Source organism: Camelus ferus, chromosome 29, assembly GCF_009834535.1.
Source record: "Camelus ferus isolate YT-003-E chromosome 29, BCGSAC_Cfer_1.0, whole genome shotgun sequence".
In the NCBI taxonomy this organism is placed as follows: Eukaryota; Metazoa; Chordata; class Mammalia; order Artiodactyla; family Camelidae; genus Camelus; species Camelus ferus.
In genome coordinates this window covers 27332955-27353079 of record NC_045724.1, presented here as the reverse complement: position 1 = coordinate 27353079, position 20125 = coordinate 27332955, and the positions used below count along the sequence as shown (strand labels likewise).

The 20125-nt window shown below is 39.9% G+C and overlaps 1 protein-coding gene across 1 annotated transcript in view; it reads left to right on the top strand.

The window, feature by feature from the left end:
- Positions 1–20125, top strand: part of SNTG1 (syntrophin gamma 1) — a 357968-nt gene that overhangs the window by 137425 nt on the left and 200418 nt on the right. The window contains exon 3 of the mRNA XM_032469883.1: positions 18637–18711. The gene's annotated coding sequence lies outside the window, so the exon portion shown is untranslated. The remainder of the gene's footprint in view (positions 1–18636; positions 18712–20125) is intronic.

Sequence of the window (20125 nt, the reverse complement as noted above, 5' to 3'; positions counted from 1 at the left end):
CAGCAAGGGGAGGAAGAGGAGCCCGCTCCGTTCGTAAGGTTATCTGAATTTACTTCACGATGGCGCTGTTTGAAGCAGCAGCTAAGTGTCTGTCATGTGCTCACTGTGCGCGTCCCCAGATCCCTGGCAGGGCTGCAGGGCACCAGAGCCAAGGGTGAGTCGCCGGAGTTTAAAGGAGATGGTTTGCAGTAGAATTCACAGTGATTCTTAGTGATGAGTCAGCTCAAATAGTAAACTCAAATAATTCAGTCCAGTTGAATCAGTCTTTCCAAATTCAGCTGGTGCCTGAAGATTTTCACATGTAACAGAAGACCTTACACTTTTGCTTTATATTGGAAGGAAAACAACACAAAAATTACTGTAGGCACCAGAGTAAAATGTGGCACAATTCAGTGTGTTATTAAGACACTTTATTGTTCTGTAAGGTCCCAGTACAGATGACTGGAAATCACCAGTCAGTCAGTAAGCACCTATGAGGCAAATCCTTGTTCTACGCGGTGCCGACAGTCCAGCAGTGGAAGGACTCCAGCATTGACAGAGGGGTCGCCTAACGAGCTCCACAGGTGTTCTGGCGGTTGCGGAGAGGGCATTTGGAGGGTAACGCGGTTCTCACATCCAGGGCTGCTCGTCTCAGCTGTATCCACGCTTGCAGTTTCTTCTGGGTCTGAAGAAGCACCTTAGGTGATGTGCCCTTTATCCGCCAGACCCCCTAGTCTGGTTCACCCTGAGTGTGTGTGTGTGGAGATTCCTGCACCCTAGATCCCACATGCAAGCCAGAGCAAAGCAATTCTATTTCATTTGTATTAAAATTCCACAGCACAATTTAAGACATATTTTTTTCACTTTCTTTTGGGGGTTGGTAACTAGGTGTATTTATTTATTTTTAGAGGGGGTACTGGGGGTTGAACCCAGGACCTCATGCATGCTAAGCATGTGCTCCACCACCTGAGCTGTACCCTCCCCCCAAAACGTATTTTAATGAAGGTTACTTGCAAACACATCTTCTTAAATTTTGCTGGTACAAAAAAATTATTTTTGTCCTTGTCAAAAATTATTTTTCTGGAAATTTGGATGTGACAGTTCTTTTCTTTCAGCACTCTGATGGTTTAATTCTCTTTTTATGGCTTCCATACTTTTCATTAGGAAGAAGGTTATGATGTTGCTAAACTGGTTCTTCTTTGTGACCAATATTCCATTCTGTTTATACTATTGTAAAGTTTCACTATGATGGTTTAGGTGTTGTCTTTTAAATTATTTATATAATTTTAGTTTTCCTGAATCTGAAGAGTTAGTTATTTTAACAATTTTGAAAAATTATGAACCACAATCTCTTTAAATAGTGTCTCTCTACTGTTATATTTCTTGAGATATGATGATCTTGAAACTGTGACTCAGTCTTCCTCATTGTTTCTAGAAAATTTGCAGTTATTACCCTTTCAGACATTGCTTCTGGCCACGTTCTCTATTCCCACCTTCCAGAATTCAGATGATGTATCTTTTAGTGCTTAACCTCTCATAACTTCCACATTTTTTTTAATTCTGTATTTGGAGAATTCTATATTTGGAGAATTTGAGATCTACCTAATTCACTGATTCTGCTGATTCTACTGTTTAATTTTCATTAACATTTGATTTATTATGTATGCTAGTTTTATAAGATCTTTATTTTTTCAAATATATCTGATAAATTTTGACATTTATTCTTACAATTTCTTTTTCTAATTCATCTTTCAATTTTTTAAATATATTGTACCTAGTAATTTTGTGTTTCATAGTTGCTAATAATAATTTTGGTGATATTTACAGTTCTGATTCTGTAGGGCTTCTGATGTTATTAATATCTCGGATGGCTTTGTTTCTGCTAATAGTTCTTCACAAGTGATTTCCGTTACCATTTGTTTTTGCTTTTGATTGTGTTCTCATTTTCCTTTTGTCTCTGGAAGTTTTGGTACCTGGTTTGGTAGTAATTAGGGCTGTTCCTAAAGTTTCTCATCTCTCACTGCCCCACCCACTAAGAGCTTTATTTGTAAGTTTAGTTTTCGTCAATAAATCATGAGAATAGCAGGTTTTACAACCAGTGAACATTTACAGTGCTTTCTCTTTTCTCTTTTTTTCACTCAGAAGTAATCCAGATAATAGCTAATCAGTAGCATGAGTTCCAGAACTTCCACTTGACTGTGATGCACCAACATCACAAGCAAGAATAAAACTGTTGTTCTAAGGCATTCAGATTAGTGGGAAGGTAGTTGTTATCCCAGAAGTCTCTCCTGTTCTTTCAATGGGATAATCCTGGATTTAATGTGCATTTTTTTGCAGGTATTTGTGTTTGCGTCTGCTGGGTGCCTTTGGGAACTTTATACTAAAATATTAGCTTAGAGCTTTTCAGGTAACATATGGAGTGTGAATTGCAGCTCCAGATCCAGGTTTTGTAGAATTATAGCCAGAAAGTCTCAGGGCACATGCTTTTTCTCATTTATTTTCCTCTGAGATCCTATGCTCACTGTCTTCTGTCAAGGGCGTGGGTTTTACTGAGTTCACCAGCTGGGGGTGTGGTTCTACGGACATTCAGACATTATTCTCACATCTTTGTTCAAACCACTCTTGGTGTGGACTTCAGGCTTTCTTGCTACGCCCTGCACATATTACACATTAAATCCCGGTTCTCGCTCACCTGATCTGCGTGCACCTGTAGTGCTAATGCCGGTTCAAGATCATACATGTCTGTTAACTTGCACATTTTCCTTAGTTCTGTTCTTCAGGATATCTGCCTGTTTTAAGCTGTATGTTTTATCCATAACTTTAATTATGATGTACAAGGAAGAGTTTTTTTTTTTTTAATTCTGTCTACCTGTCGATTTATTGCAATTGGGAGTTGCAAGAAAACTCCCAATTGATTTCCATGGCTTTGTCGTCATGTTCTATGGAGGAGATGATAAATTATTGAAAAAATTGACCAAGTTAATCTACAATATAAACAACTTTGGCTGCAATGCCCTCAATTAAAAAGGTAACTTTGATTTATTTTAAATCTTGTTCTTTTGCTGTTTTTTTTTCTTTTAATCCATGTCTTGGTTAATACTTGCTTCTGATAGGAGTTTTGATGTGCTAAAGTTCATGAGTGCTAAAATATATGAAGACAGATTAATGTGTTTGTATTGGCGTTTGCATACCAATGCTATGTTCTTTCATACAACTAAAGGATATGATGTCATCAAACAGAGTCACATTTTTTGATGATTGCACTCAGGTTGTCTGCTTCTACGTCCTTACGCTCAACACATTTCTAGAAGTATGCTTTTTTCCCCTCTTTAAATATTTACATATTTTACAAACTGGCGTGAAGTATAGAACACTAAATCAAATTCAAATTCGGGCGACTCCAAATAGCTAATGGATGTGTATTTTTTCCAGCTTTATTGAGATATAATTAATGTATAGCATTCTTTCAGCTTAATGTATACAATGTGAATTTGAAATATGTATATATAGCAAAATGATAACCACAAAAATGTTAGTTAACACATCCACCATGTCTCTCTCCACTACACCTGTGTGTAGTGGGACTTTTTAAGATAACTCTACTAGCAACTGTCAAATATACAGTACAGGATTGTTAACTACAGTCATGATGCTGTAGCTTAGGTCCTCAGAGCTAATTCACCTTGTAAGTGGACGTTTATACCTCACCACCTTTAGCTAGTTCCTCCCTCTCCTTCATGCCCTGATAACCACCAATATATTCTCTCTGCTTCTATGATTTTATTTTACTTTTCTACATACCGTGTAGAAGTGGGGTCATACATTGTTTGTCATTCAACCTGTGACTTAATTGACTTATCATAATGTCCTCAGGGTTCATTCATACTGTCACAAATGGCAGAATTTCCTCTTTTATGGTTGAACAATATTTCAGTATATGCAGAGACATTTTTTAATCCATTTATCTGTTGACAGACTTAGGTTGTTTCCATGGCTTAGCTATTGTAAGTCATGCTGCAGTGAACATGGGTGTGCAGATAACACTTTGAGATAGTGCCTTTATTTCCTTTAGATTTGCATCCAGAAGCAGAATTGCTGAGTCATATGGTGGTTCTATTTTTAATTTATGGAGGAAATTCTGCTTTCCATAGTGAAAATACCAGTTTATATTCATATCAGCACTGCACAGGGTTGAGCACACATTCATGTACTTGTTGGCCATTTGTATATCTTCTTTGGAAATTTATCTATCCAGGTCTTTTGGCTACTTTAAATCAGATCATGTGATTATTTTGCTATTGAAATGAATGAGTCCCTTATATATTTTAGATATTAACCTTTTATCAGATAGAAGGTTTGCAACTATTTTCTCTCATTTTATAGGTTGCCATTTCATTCTTTATTACTTCTTTTGTTGTGCAGACACTTTCTGTGATGACCTGTTAACACTGGCTTATGTATTTAGGTGCTGCAATGCTGGGTGCATGTGTATTCACAATTGTTGTTTTCTCTCGATGAAGTGACTCCTTTGTCATTAGGTAACAACCTTCTGTGTCATTTGTTCCAATGTTTTATTTAAAGTCTAATTTGTCAGATACACCTATAGCTATCCCTGCTCTCTTTTGGTTTCAGTTGTATGGAATATCTTTTCCCACCTCTTCACTTTGAGCTTCTCTGTGTCCTTAGAGCTAAAGAGAGCTTCTTGTCGGCAGCATGACTGAGCACATAGTCTTGTCTATTTTATTCACTCAGTCTCTCTGTATCTTTTGATTAGATAATTTAGTCCATATAGATTAGGTAATTTTTGATAGGCAAGGACTTACAATGCCATTTTCTTATATGCTTTCTGGGTGTTTTCTAGATCCTTTTTCTTTTCTCCCCATCTTGCTGTCTTCCTTTGTGATTTGGTGATTTTCTGTAGTGATCCTTCCTTTTTTCATCTTTTATGTGCCCACTATAATTTTTTGCTTTGTGGTTACCATGAGGCTTACATAAGCAATTTATAGTTATAGCACTCTCTTTTAAGCTGATAATCACTTAAATTTGTTCAGTGTGAAAGCTCAGTACTTTTAACCCCCCACACACATTTAATGAGAGAAAATTCAAATAAATTTTATGTCACAATTTACATTTTTTAATATTATATATCCATTACAACTTATTATAGCTATCATTTTATGTATTATAAATTTTTTTCTGAGTCAGTATAATTGTCTCTGTTGATATGTTTATCTCATTGCTTTTCTGGCTCCATAATACTTAATAATATAGATATAATACTGTTGTTCAAGCATTTCCAAATTTTTTAAACCAGAAAACAAATATTTATTAACACCTGCCATGTATTAGAATTTTGCAGTGGTCTAGGACATCAGAGTGAATTGTACTGTTTTTCCTACAGAAACCCAGACAGTAGTGAAAATGAATGTTGTAATATAATTTATAATATAATGGCATCCAGTTTATAACAGAATTATGAACAAAGAAAGTTACGAGAACAGAGTAAGAGACTGAAGAATGATTCACAATGAATTTTCACAGCAAACATAAAAACTTGCCCTTTCTCTTCCTAATGCAAGACTCTTATTTCTTTGACTATTTGGGGTAAATGAATTAAGTAGTTAGTTATATAATAAATTTTATTTATTTTTTTGGAAAGGGTGATCAGAAAGAAAGCATTGCAATAACATTATACTCAGGTTTATTTGGGAAGAGATACTCTTGTCAGTTACATTGATGGTAAATGGAGTAAAAATTTCTAATGAGCTACATTTTTATTCTATAAAAACTGTGATAAACTAATGAATACAGGTTGACAGGTAAATTTCATCTTGTTATAATTTTTTACTGGCATTTTGCAAAAACAAGATGGGTGAAAAATAAATTCCATAGCACATCCCTTTGCTCAGAACAATGACATTTAATCACCCTGCTGCCACCATCTGCCAGAGCGTTTCATCTGGTGGTAAATTCGTTTGTATGCTTTTGAATTCCAGGGCTCTCATAATTTCACTTATTGTCTGAGGCAACATTTTCTGCCTAGTTTGCAGGTTTTACTTGACTAGTTTTTATATTATTAAATTATTTATTGAGGACAAACTTAATTTTTTTCTTTTTTTTCCCTTGACATTTAAGTGCTGAATAAAGGGGAAGCAAAATTACATTTCACCAATTAAAAGGGTGATTTGAGAAAAATTTCCCTACATGGGCTGACAGCTAATCAGTAGTGTGGCAGAAATTGATTCTGTGCATCAAAAAGTTACTCACATTAGAGACAGAACTTTAAAAGCATCTGGGTGAAAATGCTTGCTCATAAAATGTTGTCAGATATTCTCTTATGTTTAAACCCACATGTATATAACATTTGCTCAGATGCAAGTTTTGACAAAAGTTGCTTAGCAAACAATCTGTAAAAGCAATTTAGGGAGAACCAATATAATACTGATTGCGTGCACAGCTTCAGTTGCAGTCTGGTTTAATTTGGGAGTCACTCATATAGACTGGCTTCCTAGGTAAGGAGCTGGAAATGCAGCTGTTCTCGTAAACAGTGACAACATGGACCATAGCCGGTGTTAAAAATGGGAGTTTCCTTTAGCAGGAGATAACGGAGATGCCTAACAAGACCATGTCACCAGAAAGCCAAACCCAACTCGACGTTTGCTAAACCAGCAGCTTCAATGGTTTTGAAGTCACTAAACTCTAAAAATAATTTTGATCTCTAAATAATGGTGAGAAAAAGTGGAACCTAAATCAGAAATGGGTTGTCCAGAATTAACGGTTTCAGCTGATGCGGTCAAAAGTTGAGCAGCAACGCTCCCTGGAGCCGGCTGCTGCCCGGGCTACTTCTGGCCGTGTCAGTCACACTGATGCCTCTGCTTGCAGCTCAGAGACCACGCGCTTTCCCATTTCCACACATCTGCTCCTCTAATTTCTATGTGTGGAGAACCAGCCCCTGCTTCTCCAAATCTGCAAAACATTAACTGCTCTAAAGGGTTTACCTGGGACCATGCTAAGAGGGAGATAATTTCACCTGCCCCTGAATTCCCAGAGCACTTTGGACTTCCATGTCGTCTGTTACTTTCCAATGTACAACATATATAAGATTTTTCTCCTCTTCTTGATTATAAGTTCATCTGTGTCTGAATTCACTTTAGGAATATTTTTCAAAGTGGTGTCCACAGAGCCTTGTGTGCATGTTGGGGGTGGGGGGGGGGTGAGAACCTTTCAGCACATCTAAGAGGTCAGACACCTATGTTCATGATAAAACTGAGTTTTCATCTGCCCAAGGAAGTTCACATCTGCACCAGTGGTGCAGGAGCACTGTGTTCGCATGTGCACCAGCGGTGCAGGAGCAGTGGTGAGTAAAACTGCTGGTTCCACAGTGTGAAGCAAGGCAGTGGTACCAAACCGTCGAGCAGTCACCGTGGTTGTCACTGCTGCATGCTTACAGTTACAAAAAGAACTACAGTTATATCTAAAAATGTCACTGATGGAGGAGAAAATATGTGCTTATTAAATCTCCACTCCTGAGTGCATGTTCCTTTACTGCTCCGTCTGAGGAAGTGGGCATTGCATACGCCCTCTGCAGCCCACCAGGTACAGGCTTGTCTCAGGGAGAGCACATGGGAGAGCTCCTTATGGCCTGGACACTTTTCTTTTTCATGGAGCTCCATTATTGCTTGAAAGTAGGACTGGCTAGTGAAATAAAGTCATTCAGGCTTGGGCATTCCACTTAATTTCTGGTGTAGTTTGCTTTCCCCATCTTTTGAGAAAACAATGACTAACATGTAGGGCTGGAAGAACTGTCTCCTCACCTGGAGCCTGGTGGGGCTGAATTCAATTTCTGGCACACGACTGCCACAGCAAACTGATTTTCAGTCATATCTGAATTTCTGTGTGAGGTAAATGATATAAACAGCATCTATTTTAGTAGTAGCTGGTAACCTGTTGACTTCTGAGATAAATTTCAAGAGAAAATAACTACTGTTTTCAAACAACTATCTCTTTCCAAGAAGAAAATGGCTCAGTTCTCCTAAAGGGTCATAGGGATTGCTCGGATTCGCCTGTTCACTTGGAGTCTGGTGTGCTTTTCCTTTTTGTAATTTGATCTTCTATTTCTGACTAGAGTGCTGTTCAAGCTTTATATTTCATAATGAGTGAGATGTAAATAAAGTAACATAACGTGTTATTAAATTTTCCTGGACAGCAAAATGCAGTTCATGATTTTCCTGAATAATAATATGCATATGAAATCTCCCTGGAATAATATGTGTAGCTTATAATTACTTTACAATGTGTTTTATGTTTTGAAGTTGACATCGCAGTTACACATCCGTTAGCTTGCTACTCGCTGGGCTCCTCCAGACAGGCAGATCAGCTCCAGGTCGTCCTGGGGAGTGTACGACCTGAGCACAGGACACAGACTAGAGTGAGTGTGCCCTGGGAGAGGCTTGGGGAACAAACACGGGTGAGCCTGGCAGAAGGACCGGAGGCTAAGGGGTGCAGTGAAGGGGGAGTCCAGGCAGATGCAGCCACCAGTGAGAAGTGCCTGGAGCAGAGCGAGGGCTGACTGTAGAATGTGGAGAAGGCGAGTTTGCAGATCTAGCCTTTTTGCCATCTTAAATGTCATGACTGTCTAACTTCAAGGGATAAAGTTTATTCTTCTGAATTTTTCTCTAACATTCTGATCAAAGAGTGAATTATTCCTTATTTATAGGTTTTAAAATTTGCCTTTAGCTTATTTCATATGTGCCATGAATTAATAATGACTTTATCACCCACAGAAACTAAGCTTTTTAACTTCCTAAGAAAGAACATTTTTCTTATTTGTAACAAATGCTTGAACCTTGTGTAAGGTGTTTTTAGTCTTTAGAGTAGCATGTGTTGCATTACTTGTGGGCTTCACAGGTATAACTTTGTTGAAAGGAGTACAGTGAGCTTAATATTGCTCTGTTTAATTAAGTGAAGGCAGTTTAACTTAAGGGTTAGCCTCCATTCCCAGCCAGGGACTCCCATGTTCAGTGTTCTAGCCAGTTGTTCACTTGGAAAGATTAACATTCCATATTACAGTGCAGTCAGCAGTAGGAACGAGTTTTTAGCAAACTTACTTATGGATTTACTGAAAACATTTTACAGCCTCATTATTTATTCAAAGCAAAGACCAAGAGAATCACTCTGGTCAAAATGCATCCAAAAACCATCTTGTGCCCCGTGAGCCGATACTTCTCACTGTGTCTCACCCTTGGGCTCATCCCTAGGTGTGGCTTTTTTTTTTTAACTGAAAAAAGTACAATTGACTTAATATTTCTTATTTTAACTGAGTGAAGTAATGAAACTTACATGACAGTTTCGGTGCCCAGTCAGGGACACGAGCCAGCACACACTGGCATCTTATCTTCCAGTCCATAAACGTAGTGTGTCACTTTTTAGTCAAGTCCTCTTTGAGATGTTTCATCAGCATTTTGAAGCTCTCATTATGCAGGTGCTGGCAATGTTTGTCATATTTACGTCCAAATAACTATTTTCCTTCGGGGTGATAGTAAATAGTAATATTAGAACAACCTCTAAGGAGTATGTGTCTGTTTTGGGCACCAGGTTAATACTGACTTCATAGCATGAGTTGGAAAATGCTACCTCATCCTGTAGTTTTGTGAAGAGGTTATATAAAATGGTCCAAGTTCTTTAAATATTTGGCAAAACACTTTAGTGAAATCATTTTGGCACAGAGAATACTTTTCAGAAGATTTTACTCACAAGTTTAAATTACTGAATGTTATCATATTATTTATCTGTTTTTTTCTTGACTGAGCTTGGGCGTTTGTGGTTTTTAACAAATTGTTCCATTACTTAAAGTTTGCTGAATTCAAAATGGAAAGTTTTTCATAGTTGTTTCTTATGATCCTTTTAATGGTGGCAGGACCTTTTAAAAATATTCTCTCATTCCATACGTCTGAGATACGTGTTTTCAGTGTTTTGTTTTTTTTTTAATCTTTGTCAGTCTTGCTAAAGGTTTATCTCTATTACGGATTATTTTCTAAGAATCAGCTTTTTGCCTTACTGATTTTCTCTTCAGCTATACTGTTTTCAGTTTCATTGACTTTCATTCTTATGTTTATATTTCTTTTGTTTACTTTAGATTTATTTTTCTCCTTTTCTAGTTTCTCGAGGTGGGAAGTTAGATTATTGACTTGAGATGCTTCATCTTTCTTAATGTAAGTATTTAGTGCTAAAAATTTCACCCTCAGAACCACTTTGGGTGCAACCAATACATTTTGACCTTGTATTTTCATTTTCATTCAGTTAAGCGCATTATTTTATTTTTTTGAGATTTTTTCTTAGAGCCATGTAGTATTTCAAATTTTGTTATTTTTACATCTTTGAAGGTTTTATTCTTGTTATTAAATGTATTAATATTTATTTTATAATCCAGAATATGGTCTGTCTTGTTGACTGTTCTGTGGACGCACAAAGAGAGTGCATATTCGAACTTCCTGTGGTGGAATGTCCTCTAAAATCCATCAGATCCTTTTGGTTGATGGTGTTGCTCTGTTCTATACTTCTGGTGATTTTTTTTTTTTTTGTCAGATATAAATTGTTGAGAGTGAGATGCTTAAGTCCCCGACCAGGTTGTAGGTTTGTCAATTTCTTTTTTCAACTCCGTTGGCTTTTGTTTCCTGTATTTTGAAGCTTTGTTTGGAGAATAAAAATTTAGGATTGCTATATATTCTTGATTAACTAATACTTTTCTCATTACATAATGTTGCCCTTTGACCTAGGTATTTCTTTTTTGAAGTCTACTTATCTGATTTTATTAACAACTGCTCTAGTTATTTTGATTAATATTTGATTTTATATTTTTTCCATCCTTTGAATCTATACTATTATTTTTAAAGCTAGTTTCTTATACACAACTTATAGTTAGTTTGGGATTATTAGTCTGATTTGTCAATTTTTGTCTTTTAATCAGTGTATTTTAATTATTTCCATTTAAAGAAATTCTGGGCATGTTAGAACTGAAGTCCATCATTTTATTATTGGTTTTGTGGTATTCTTCCTGTTTCTAATTTCTGTGTTTCTTTTCTTCTGTTCAGTTACTTGAACAGTTTTCATAATTCCATTTTGATTCCACTCTGATTTATTTATGTCTTTGAATATATTGCTATTTAAAGTTTCCTCAGTGGTTGTTCTGGTATTACAACATATGTGTGTGACTTACCACAGCCTATTGATTTTAACATTTATCACTTTAATTAAAGCACCAAAGCTTTATGGTCATACGGATGACATATATATCATACATTTTTCTGCATACATTGACTACCACATCACATGGCGCTCTAATATTTGTTTCAATCATAAAATGTGATTTAAGAAACTCACGAGGTAAAGGTCCATCAATTATTTTGAACTGTCTTTGTATGCATGCCATTGATCGCTCTCCTTTGTAAAGTCCCAGCCTTCCTCTGTTACTGTTTTCTCTCTGTTTGTAGACTTTTCCTTAGCCATTCTTTAAGAGTAGTTCTCTTAGCAACACATTAACTTCATTCTCCTTAGTTTTTCTTTATTTTCTCCCTTGACTTTTCTTATTCTGAGAAAATTTTTATTCCCCATTCATTCCTGAGGTATAGTTTCTCCAGATACAGAATTTTTCATGTGATTGCGTTTCTCTAATTGAACATGTGCCACCTTCTTTAAATAGGATTTCTGGTTTCCAAGTTTCGAAATGAAAAATCTGCAGTCATTTGATTTGGTGTTCCTCTAGGGTCAATGCTTTGTTTCTCTCCTGATTTTTAAAAGAAATTTTCCTGTCTTTTAAAAAATTTAATTATAGTGTGTTCCATGTATATTTCTTTTGGTTTATTCTCTTTGGGTTTGGTCAGCTTCTTGAGTCTGTAGGTTTATGCCTTTTGCCAAATTGGGAAGTTTTCAACCATTATTTCTTAAAATTTTTTTGTTGTTGTTCTCACACTCTGCCCTCTCTCCGTATGTGTTTTCAGTGATAAAAAGTCAGATCTTTGTTATTGTCCCATAAGTTCTTGAGTGTATGTCAATTTTTGTTAACCTGTTTTCTTTCTTTCAGATCAAGTAAATTCTGTTCATCTGTTCACTTTTATATCTTCTTTTATTTCATCTCTAATGTTAAGTCCATCCAGTAATTTAAAAAATTTAGTTATTGTATTTTTAATTCTATAATTTCCACTTGGCTCTGTTTTGTAACTTCTATTTCTTTGTTAGCATTTTCAGGTTTTTTATTGATTACAACAGAATTCATGACTGTTGAAGCATTTTATGATTCCTGCTTTAAAACCCTTTTTAAGGTATTCCTCCATCTGACTCTTTGTGTTGGTGTTAGTGGCTTGCATTTTCCAATTCAAATTGCATTTATAATGGCTCCTGGTGTTGATGAGTTACTTTTGATTGTGTAACAGACATTTTATACATCATATTAGAAGAGTCTTGATCCTATTTAAATCTTCGGTTTCAGCAGGCAGTCATCCTATTGCTTTACCAGGGAGGTCCTGCCTACTTTTGTGAGCTACAGAACCAGTGAAGATTTGTTTTTAACACCCTTGGAGCGCTGTTCTGCTTGGCTTCACGCTCACTGCTCCAACGGGCTCCCACTAGGACCATGCAGACTCTGACTGGGCTGCTGTTGGGAGGGAGGTTAAGGAGCGGTTGGGCCGTGGTCACTAGAACTGACGGACTGGATCTGCTACCGCCCCAGGGGTCCTGCAGGGCCGGCTGACCCTGAACTGCAGGAGGTCACTTCTGATGCTACCCTGCTTACGCAGCGGGGTCTCACCCTGTCACTGCAGCAGATCTGACTGTGGATCTGATCCCTTTGAGTAACTACCCAGAAGTGGAATTGCTGGGTCATATGGTAATTCTATTTTTAATTTGAAGGGCTACCGTATGGTTTTCCACAACAGCTAAACCATTTTATGTTCCCACCAAAAGCGTACAAGTGTTCCAAATCCTCCACACCACCCAGCTCCTGTTATTTTGGTCTTTGATGGTGGTCACCCTGACAGGCGTGAGGGGGGCTCTCACTGGGGTTTCGTTTGCATTTCTGTGATTGTTAGCAATGCTGCGTGTCTTTCCATAGGCTTGCTGGTCATTTGCATGTCTTCTCTGAAGAAGTGTCTTTGACCCCCTTGCCCGTGTGAAATCAGGTTGTCGTCATTTTGTTGTTGCTTTTGTTCCCCGCTTTTGTGAACGTTCCGTTTTCCGTCCTTGATTTCTCACTTTCTCCCACTGCGGTCAGAGAAGATGATTTACGTGTTATCTGTCTTTTTTAATCTGCTGAGACTTAATCTGTGGCCTAACATACAGTCTCACCTGAAAATGTCTCGTGCACACGTGAGAAGAACGGGCCGAGTGTTCTGTGCACCTGTTAGATCTGCTCAGTTTATTGCACTGCCTGCTGAAGTCTTTCTTTGAGTCCATCTGGGAAATTTGTATTTGTCGTACTTTTTATCTCCATATCTTTTTTGGCTTTCTGTCTCTTTTTCAATATTTTTGTTTTGTTCATCCACAATTTTCCTGACTTTCTCCATGGCTTCCTTTTAGTCTTTTAACACCTTTAAATCAGTTGTTTTAAAATCTCTGTCTAGTATATCTGCCATCAGGTCTTTTCTCACGGACAGTTTTAGTTTATTTAATACCCCCCCCTTTTTTTTTTAATGAACTAGACTTTCCTGTTTCTTTGTATGCCTTCTGGGCATTTGAATCTAATAATGAGGTAGCCCTGGAAATCGTATTCTTCCCCTTGCCTGCAGAGGGTCTGGACATAGGGACGGGCAGAGAAGGATGACTCTTACCATGATCTCTGCGGTGGTTTTGAAAGATGTGATTTCTCCCTATCTGCATCATCCCAAGCAGACTCACAGATTATTGCCTTGGCACAGTAATCTTACAGAACACTTTCTGAACGTAAGAAAGCCAATAAAACATCACTGAGCAGCATTATTTTCCCACAAATATCGTGAAACTAATTAATTCACAATTCTCTCTGGCATTCTTGCAGAAAAACTCTCAAGTTAACAGAAGTAGCATTCCAACCTCCCCCTACTTATAGTGTGGAGTGCTTTCTATATAGCCCGCCCCTTGAATACAAATCCTGACCCCCACATGTATAGCACCCTAAAGTATACATGTTTCTAGCTGCTGCAAGTTTCATTTGAAGTTGTTGCTCTGTTACAACACATTTTATTTTGTAACAAAGAATTCTGATGTTTGAAAGACACAAAATATCTTTTGTTAACTATTACAGGGTACTGGAGCGAGTTTGGGCAAGAAGAAAGCTTACTGTCGTCCTCCTGACATCAGCTGTATAAAAGCTTTTTTTCTTTCTTTTTTTTTTAACATCAAAATTGATAGCATTTTTCAAATAGTGACAAATATTCCATAAAAAAAACTCTGGCTTGTAAAATTTTTATTATTCATAGAATGGAAAAAGTTGCTTTGAAAACTCATCAACATTTACTCTCCAGTCAAATAATGATGATTGTGTCTTACAAAGTCTATGATAAAACCATATGTTGAAATCCAAGCAGTGTTGCGATGCTTTGCTTCATTAAATGCTACACCGGTAAGAATGACTGTTTTAGGCTTTTCCATAGATGGTGTTCCAAAATGTTTGAATTTTCATTTATTCAATTTTGTGTCTTTAAGTTTTCCATATTTATACTTGAATTTATTTTTCCTTAATGATATTTGTGTTTCATTGTTTTTAGTTAATAATTACTTATTTTATGAAAGGCCAGTGTAGAGCCTGCAGACAGTATCAGTGTATCTGTAGTAAATGACATGCCCTGAATAACTGAACTCAGGAATGTATGTGGGTGTGTATATTTTTTTAAAAGATATAAAAAGATGTATCTTTTTAAGAATACAAATCTCACATTTAAAACCTCCCAGTTAATTCCCAAATCAAAAAATGGAGATGATTTCTGGTTCTGAACAAACTGGGCTAGAATCAGTTCTGCCTATTTTTCCCACTAAAGCTCAGCTTAGAACCCGGACGTCGTACATCCAGGAAACACACGAAGACCTGCCTAGGCAGAAACCAGAGACAGAACAGCCAGGGGACTGGGAGACCGAGGAGGGACAGGGCAGTGAGGCCGGGTCCCTTTCTGCCTGCTGCGTCCTGGGGGGCAGAAACTTTGACCTCCTCCTTTCTTCTGTTGTCTTACGCAGTAAACTAGTCGGTCTGTCTTCTTAAGCTGCTTATTCAGTTCCCAAGCTGTAGTGGATATTTCTGTTGTGGTGGTTTTCAGCTTTTGTTTTCCTTCTTTCACTCTCGGTGCTACAGTGAAGTCTTTGCAGAGGTGCCGACAATTGTTTGGAAGTAAACCCAGTGGGTGGCTGTGGAGGTGAAGCTGTTAAGTGTGTGAACAAAAGACCTACGCCATCCAGTTTCCTTTCCCTTCTTCTTCTTTCATGCTTGGTGCCCTTGCACCTGGGGATGCGGGAAAGGTCACTTTGGGCATTGAAGTCAAGCGTTAGTGTCGGCCCCCTGGGAGCCTGCTGGTGGGAGCCATTGTGAGCGCAGAGCAGAGCTCTCTAAGAGGGTTCCTCCCCTCGCGCCTCAGCTGGACAGGTTTGATGTCTATTTACTGTTTCAGAATAAAGCCCACACACCATCTACAGAAGGAAAAATCAATGGAGAAAATGGGACTCAGGTGAATAATCCACTCATGGGAAAGAAGTCAAGGGACAACAAAACTTAAATTTTATGTATTTTGAGATATGGTTTTGATAAATGTAGTGCAATTGATATTATTCTTAATATGTAACTGAATTAAATTAAAAATTAAGTAACAACCACAGTCATACAGGGGCTCCCAAAGAGGCAGTCACGGTGTCAACCAGCCTGGGTCCTCCCCGAGTCTGGGGTCCTTCTCCAGGTGCATTTGAGTCACTGCAGAATCCGATTCCTCGTGTGCAGGACTGATTTCCCCTCTTTACGTGTGTGTCCGCCGCGGTAGCTCTGAGCCCCTGGAGGCTGCCTTCTGGGGGACCTAGGGGTGCGGCCCTCTCCAGGCCAGCCAGCTCCTTCTTCGGAGCCAGACGGAGAGTCTGTCCAGTGTGAACCTCTGGCCCTTGGCATGAGCTCCCGCCTGACCGTGACTGGCCACCCAAGGTAACCCTTCTCAAATCGGCTAACTCCAAGTTAACGGACCTGGGCGATCCCAGCTGCAAACGCTTCGCCTTGGCACCTCACGGAACCTCAGCGCAGGAGTGAAGCGCGTCACCGCCACGAGCCGCGCCCCGTCACGGAGGGCGTCGTGCAGCGCGCACGCCGGGCGGCGCTGGGAGCCGCTCCGGAATCGTCCCCGCAGCCCCTGAGCTAGTGTGCAGGGCCCCCGACTTGGCCGGGGCTCCGCTCTCCCTGGGGAGTTTACCTAAAGTAGCCATAGGCGCAGGTCTCTGTCTAAACCGCAGTCAGACTCGGAGTCCGAGCGCGTCCGGTGACTCGGGCTGCGGCTGACTCTCCCGTGCAGCCGGCTGTGCGCCTCGCTGGAGCCTCCTCGAGAACCACGGCTCTGTCAAGTGTGACATCTCATCTGGCCGTCACTTCACTGAAGTATTAGAGTATTTTCAAAACTACAGGTGAATTCTCGAGAGGAGAGATAACACAAATGGGCCATTAGACAGTAAGAGGCGGAGGCAGACCATCACCCGAGCCGTCAGAATGAGCAGCCTGTTGCTCAGGCCTGGATTCGCAGAGGCCGACCCTCTCCCGCAGTATGAAACTGAATTAGTAGCTGTGTCTGATTAGCAGTAATCACCTCTTGGCATCAAATCGATAGGCTTTGCCTCACAAGGAATGCTTTAAAATATCACCAATCATTTAAACTTGGAGTCTAATTCTAAAGTCTGCAGGATGGGCAGTTTAGACCTAACTGCCACCTCCTGGCAAACACAATTTTGGGCAGATTACCACATATACTTTTGTGCTTCTTTTAAAGCCAGTTTCCCTAAAACGTGGTCAGCAGAACTTAACTTTGTGCTATTAGCCGTTTGGGAAATACTTAATACCTTATTTCTCCTTTTTTCGTGGTGTTTTTTGGTTTTTTTCATTGGTGTAACATTGACTTAACGCTGTCTCATTAGTTTCTGGTGCGTGTCATAGTGCTTCGGTATTTTTACACATGACAAGCTGGTCGCCCCCAAGTCCAGTCACCGTCACCATTCAAAGCTGCTACAATATTATCAACTGTAGTCCTCACACTGTACATTTCACCCCGTGACTCGTTTATTCTGCAGATGAATTTTGTGCCTCAGTCACTGTTTCACTCACCCCCCAGCCCATTCTCCTCTGGCAACTGCCTGTCTGTTCTCTGTATCCGTAACTCCATTTTTGCTTTTGTGTTTTTTCATTCGCTTTTTTTTGAGATCCCAGATATAAATGATACCATACAGTATCTGTCTTTCTCTGGCCTGTTTCAAGAAGCGTGACACTCTCCGCTCCATCCATGCTGTTGCTGAGCATGGCAAGATGCAATTCTGTTTTCAATGGCTCAGAGATATTCTTCTGTGTGTCTACACCACAGCTGCATCCAGGTGTCTCCTGATGTGCACTTATGTTGCTTGCATGTCTGGGCTCCTGTAAATAATGCTGCAAGGAACCTAGGGGTGAATATATCTTTTCTAGTTAGAGTTTTGTTTTCTTTGGAAAAATACCCAGACGTTGAATTGCTGGGTCTTGCGGTAGTTCTACTTGTAGGCTTTTGAAGAAACTTCATACTATTTTCTATAGAAGCTGCACTGATTTACAGTCCTACCAGCAGTGCACTAGGGTCCTTTCCCCACATCTTCACCAGCACTTGTTATTTGTTGTCTTTTTGATGTTAGTCATTCAGACAGGGCTGAGGTGATATCTCGTGGTTCGATTTGCGTTTCCCTGTTGATTAGTGATATTGAGCATCTTTTCATGTGCCTGGTGGCCGTCTGTGTGTCTTCCTTGGAGAAAAGTCTGTTAAAATCCTCTGCCTGTTTTTTTAAACTAGTTGCTTTTTTCGTATTAAGTTATATGACTTCTTTGTATATTTTGGATATTAACCCATTATCGAATGTGTCGTTTGCAAATATCTTCTCCCGTACAGTAGGCAGCCTTTCTGTTTTGTTTATGGTTTCTTTCATTGTGCAAAAGCTTTTCAGTGTGAGGCAGACGTGTTTATTTTTACTTTCGTTTCCCTTGCCTGAGAAGACAGATCCAAAAAATATTACTAAGACTGATATCAAAGCGCATACCACTTCTGTGTTCCTCTAGAAGTTTTGTGGTTTCAGGTCTTACATTTAAGCCTTTAATCCATTTTGAGTTTATGTTTGTCTCTGCTGTGAGGAGTAGTGCAGGTTGACTCTTTTGCAGGCAGCTGTCCAGTTCTCCCTGTTGCCACTTATTGAAGAGGCTGTCTTTCCCCATTGAATAGTTTTGCCCCTTTTATTGTAATCTCATTTTTCCTCTTGATGATTCACAGGGCCTGAGTTACCCCTAGAAACTGACAAGTAATTGTGGTAAAACTGTGTGCAGTAGAAGGTGAATGGGAGGCACGTGTTCCTCACGGATAAAGTGAGTGAATTTCAGTATCTAGATTTCATTCCTTCTACTCTGAATGCTCACAGAACTTTATTTTTACTTTCTGCATCCAGACTACTCTCCAGAATGTTGAGATTGCCGGAGGAGTGACCTCTGAGAAAGGAGAACACTGCTCTGCCTAAGTTCAAGTAAGTCCCTTACTTTTCAGAAAGCCGTTGTGAGTAAAGTCACCCGTCTGCAGGAGAGCGTTGTTTACCGCCTGCTTGGAATGTCCCAGTGCCAAGTGCTGCAAAGCCCACTCTACAGGCTTTCGCAGCATCATGCCTTGCAAACCCCGGCCACAGCCCAGGAAAGGTCACGTCATGAGGGAAGAGAGGGGCAAAGGCAGTTGGAAGGAGAGTGATGGAAACTCATCTGGGATGGCGGTTCCTACCCCCAAAGCAATGTCTTCTGGAATCCCAGTTTCCTTGTTTAAAAAATATCTCAGGTTGCATTTCAGACGTTTCTCTGTCTTCTTAGGTATGTATCTTTGCCTCCCATGTTTGTGTTTGTTGGGAGCCCAACACACTTTGCTAACAAGCATCGTATCTGAACTGGCGTTGTTCTGAGGGAGGAATGAAGGGGAGGAATGCGGCGCTTGGTCTTGTAACATGCGGCACACCCTCCTGGCCTGCTCTCTGGGACTTTGCACACTCGCTGGGTCCAGAACCGCATGTCAGCATGCACGGTTAGCGCGCTTCTCGTGGCCCCTGACCTGACCTGTAGCATTTTGCGTGTTCCTCTGCTTCTGTCCGTGCTCACGCTCGTCCACATTTAAGCTAGACTGGCTCTCTGTTCAGCTAGAAACAGCCCACAAGCAAGAGCACACGGGACGTCCCTGCCTGGTGCCCCCGCCCTGCCTGCTGGGCTGGGGGAGCTCTCAGCCCTCCTTGGCCTTTCCTAACTGCCAGACAAGGTCACTCTGACATAAATACTTGCTACCTGAACTGGTAAGTCGTAAGCTATTGCTGCTTTTCTGTGCTTTGCAGATGTTTGAGACATTTGACCTTGTACTTCGGCTCATCTCCCCCTGGCCTCTCCCTCTTTGTGTTGAGTGTCACATCTGCTCGCAGGAAGCAGCTTCTGTTGGCGCATTTACCTCTAGAATTATCACTGAAATTCGCAGTCCTTCCAGGCCTATTTGTGTTGTCAAAGTCACTGGCTTCACTAGAAGAGCGTCCTCTGCTCCTAGTTTTGCTGACCGTGCTGGCTGTTGTGGATAAGGTGGCACAGTTACCAGTTGCAAAGATGCTTAGTTTTGAGCCCAAGAACGACTTTGTGTTTGAGCAACTTGCTTAGTATTTTCTGACTCTGGTCTGCTCCCCTCCTGCCTCGGTACATGGGGGGCTGGCTGAGTGCGCTGCCAGTGCAGGTGTGGCTCCGGGCTGTGGTGTCCTGGAGACGCCGACCTCTTGTGTAGAAACAAGGGTGCTGACCTTCCCTGTGGTTTTTGCTTATTTTTGTTTCCATGAGAATTTGAAGGAAGAAAATATAATTTCTCTTTGTGACCCCAGGATCTACCACCATGCCAGATGTACAGGCTCCCAAAATATTTCAGAAAAA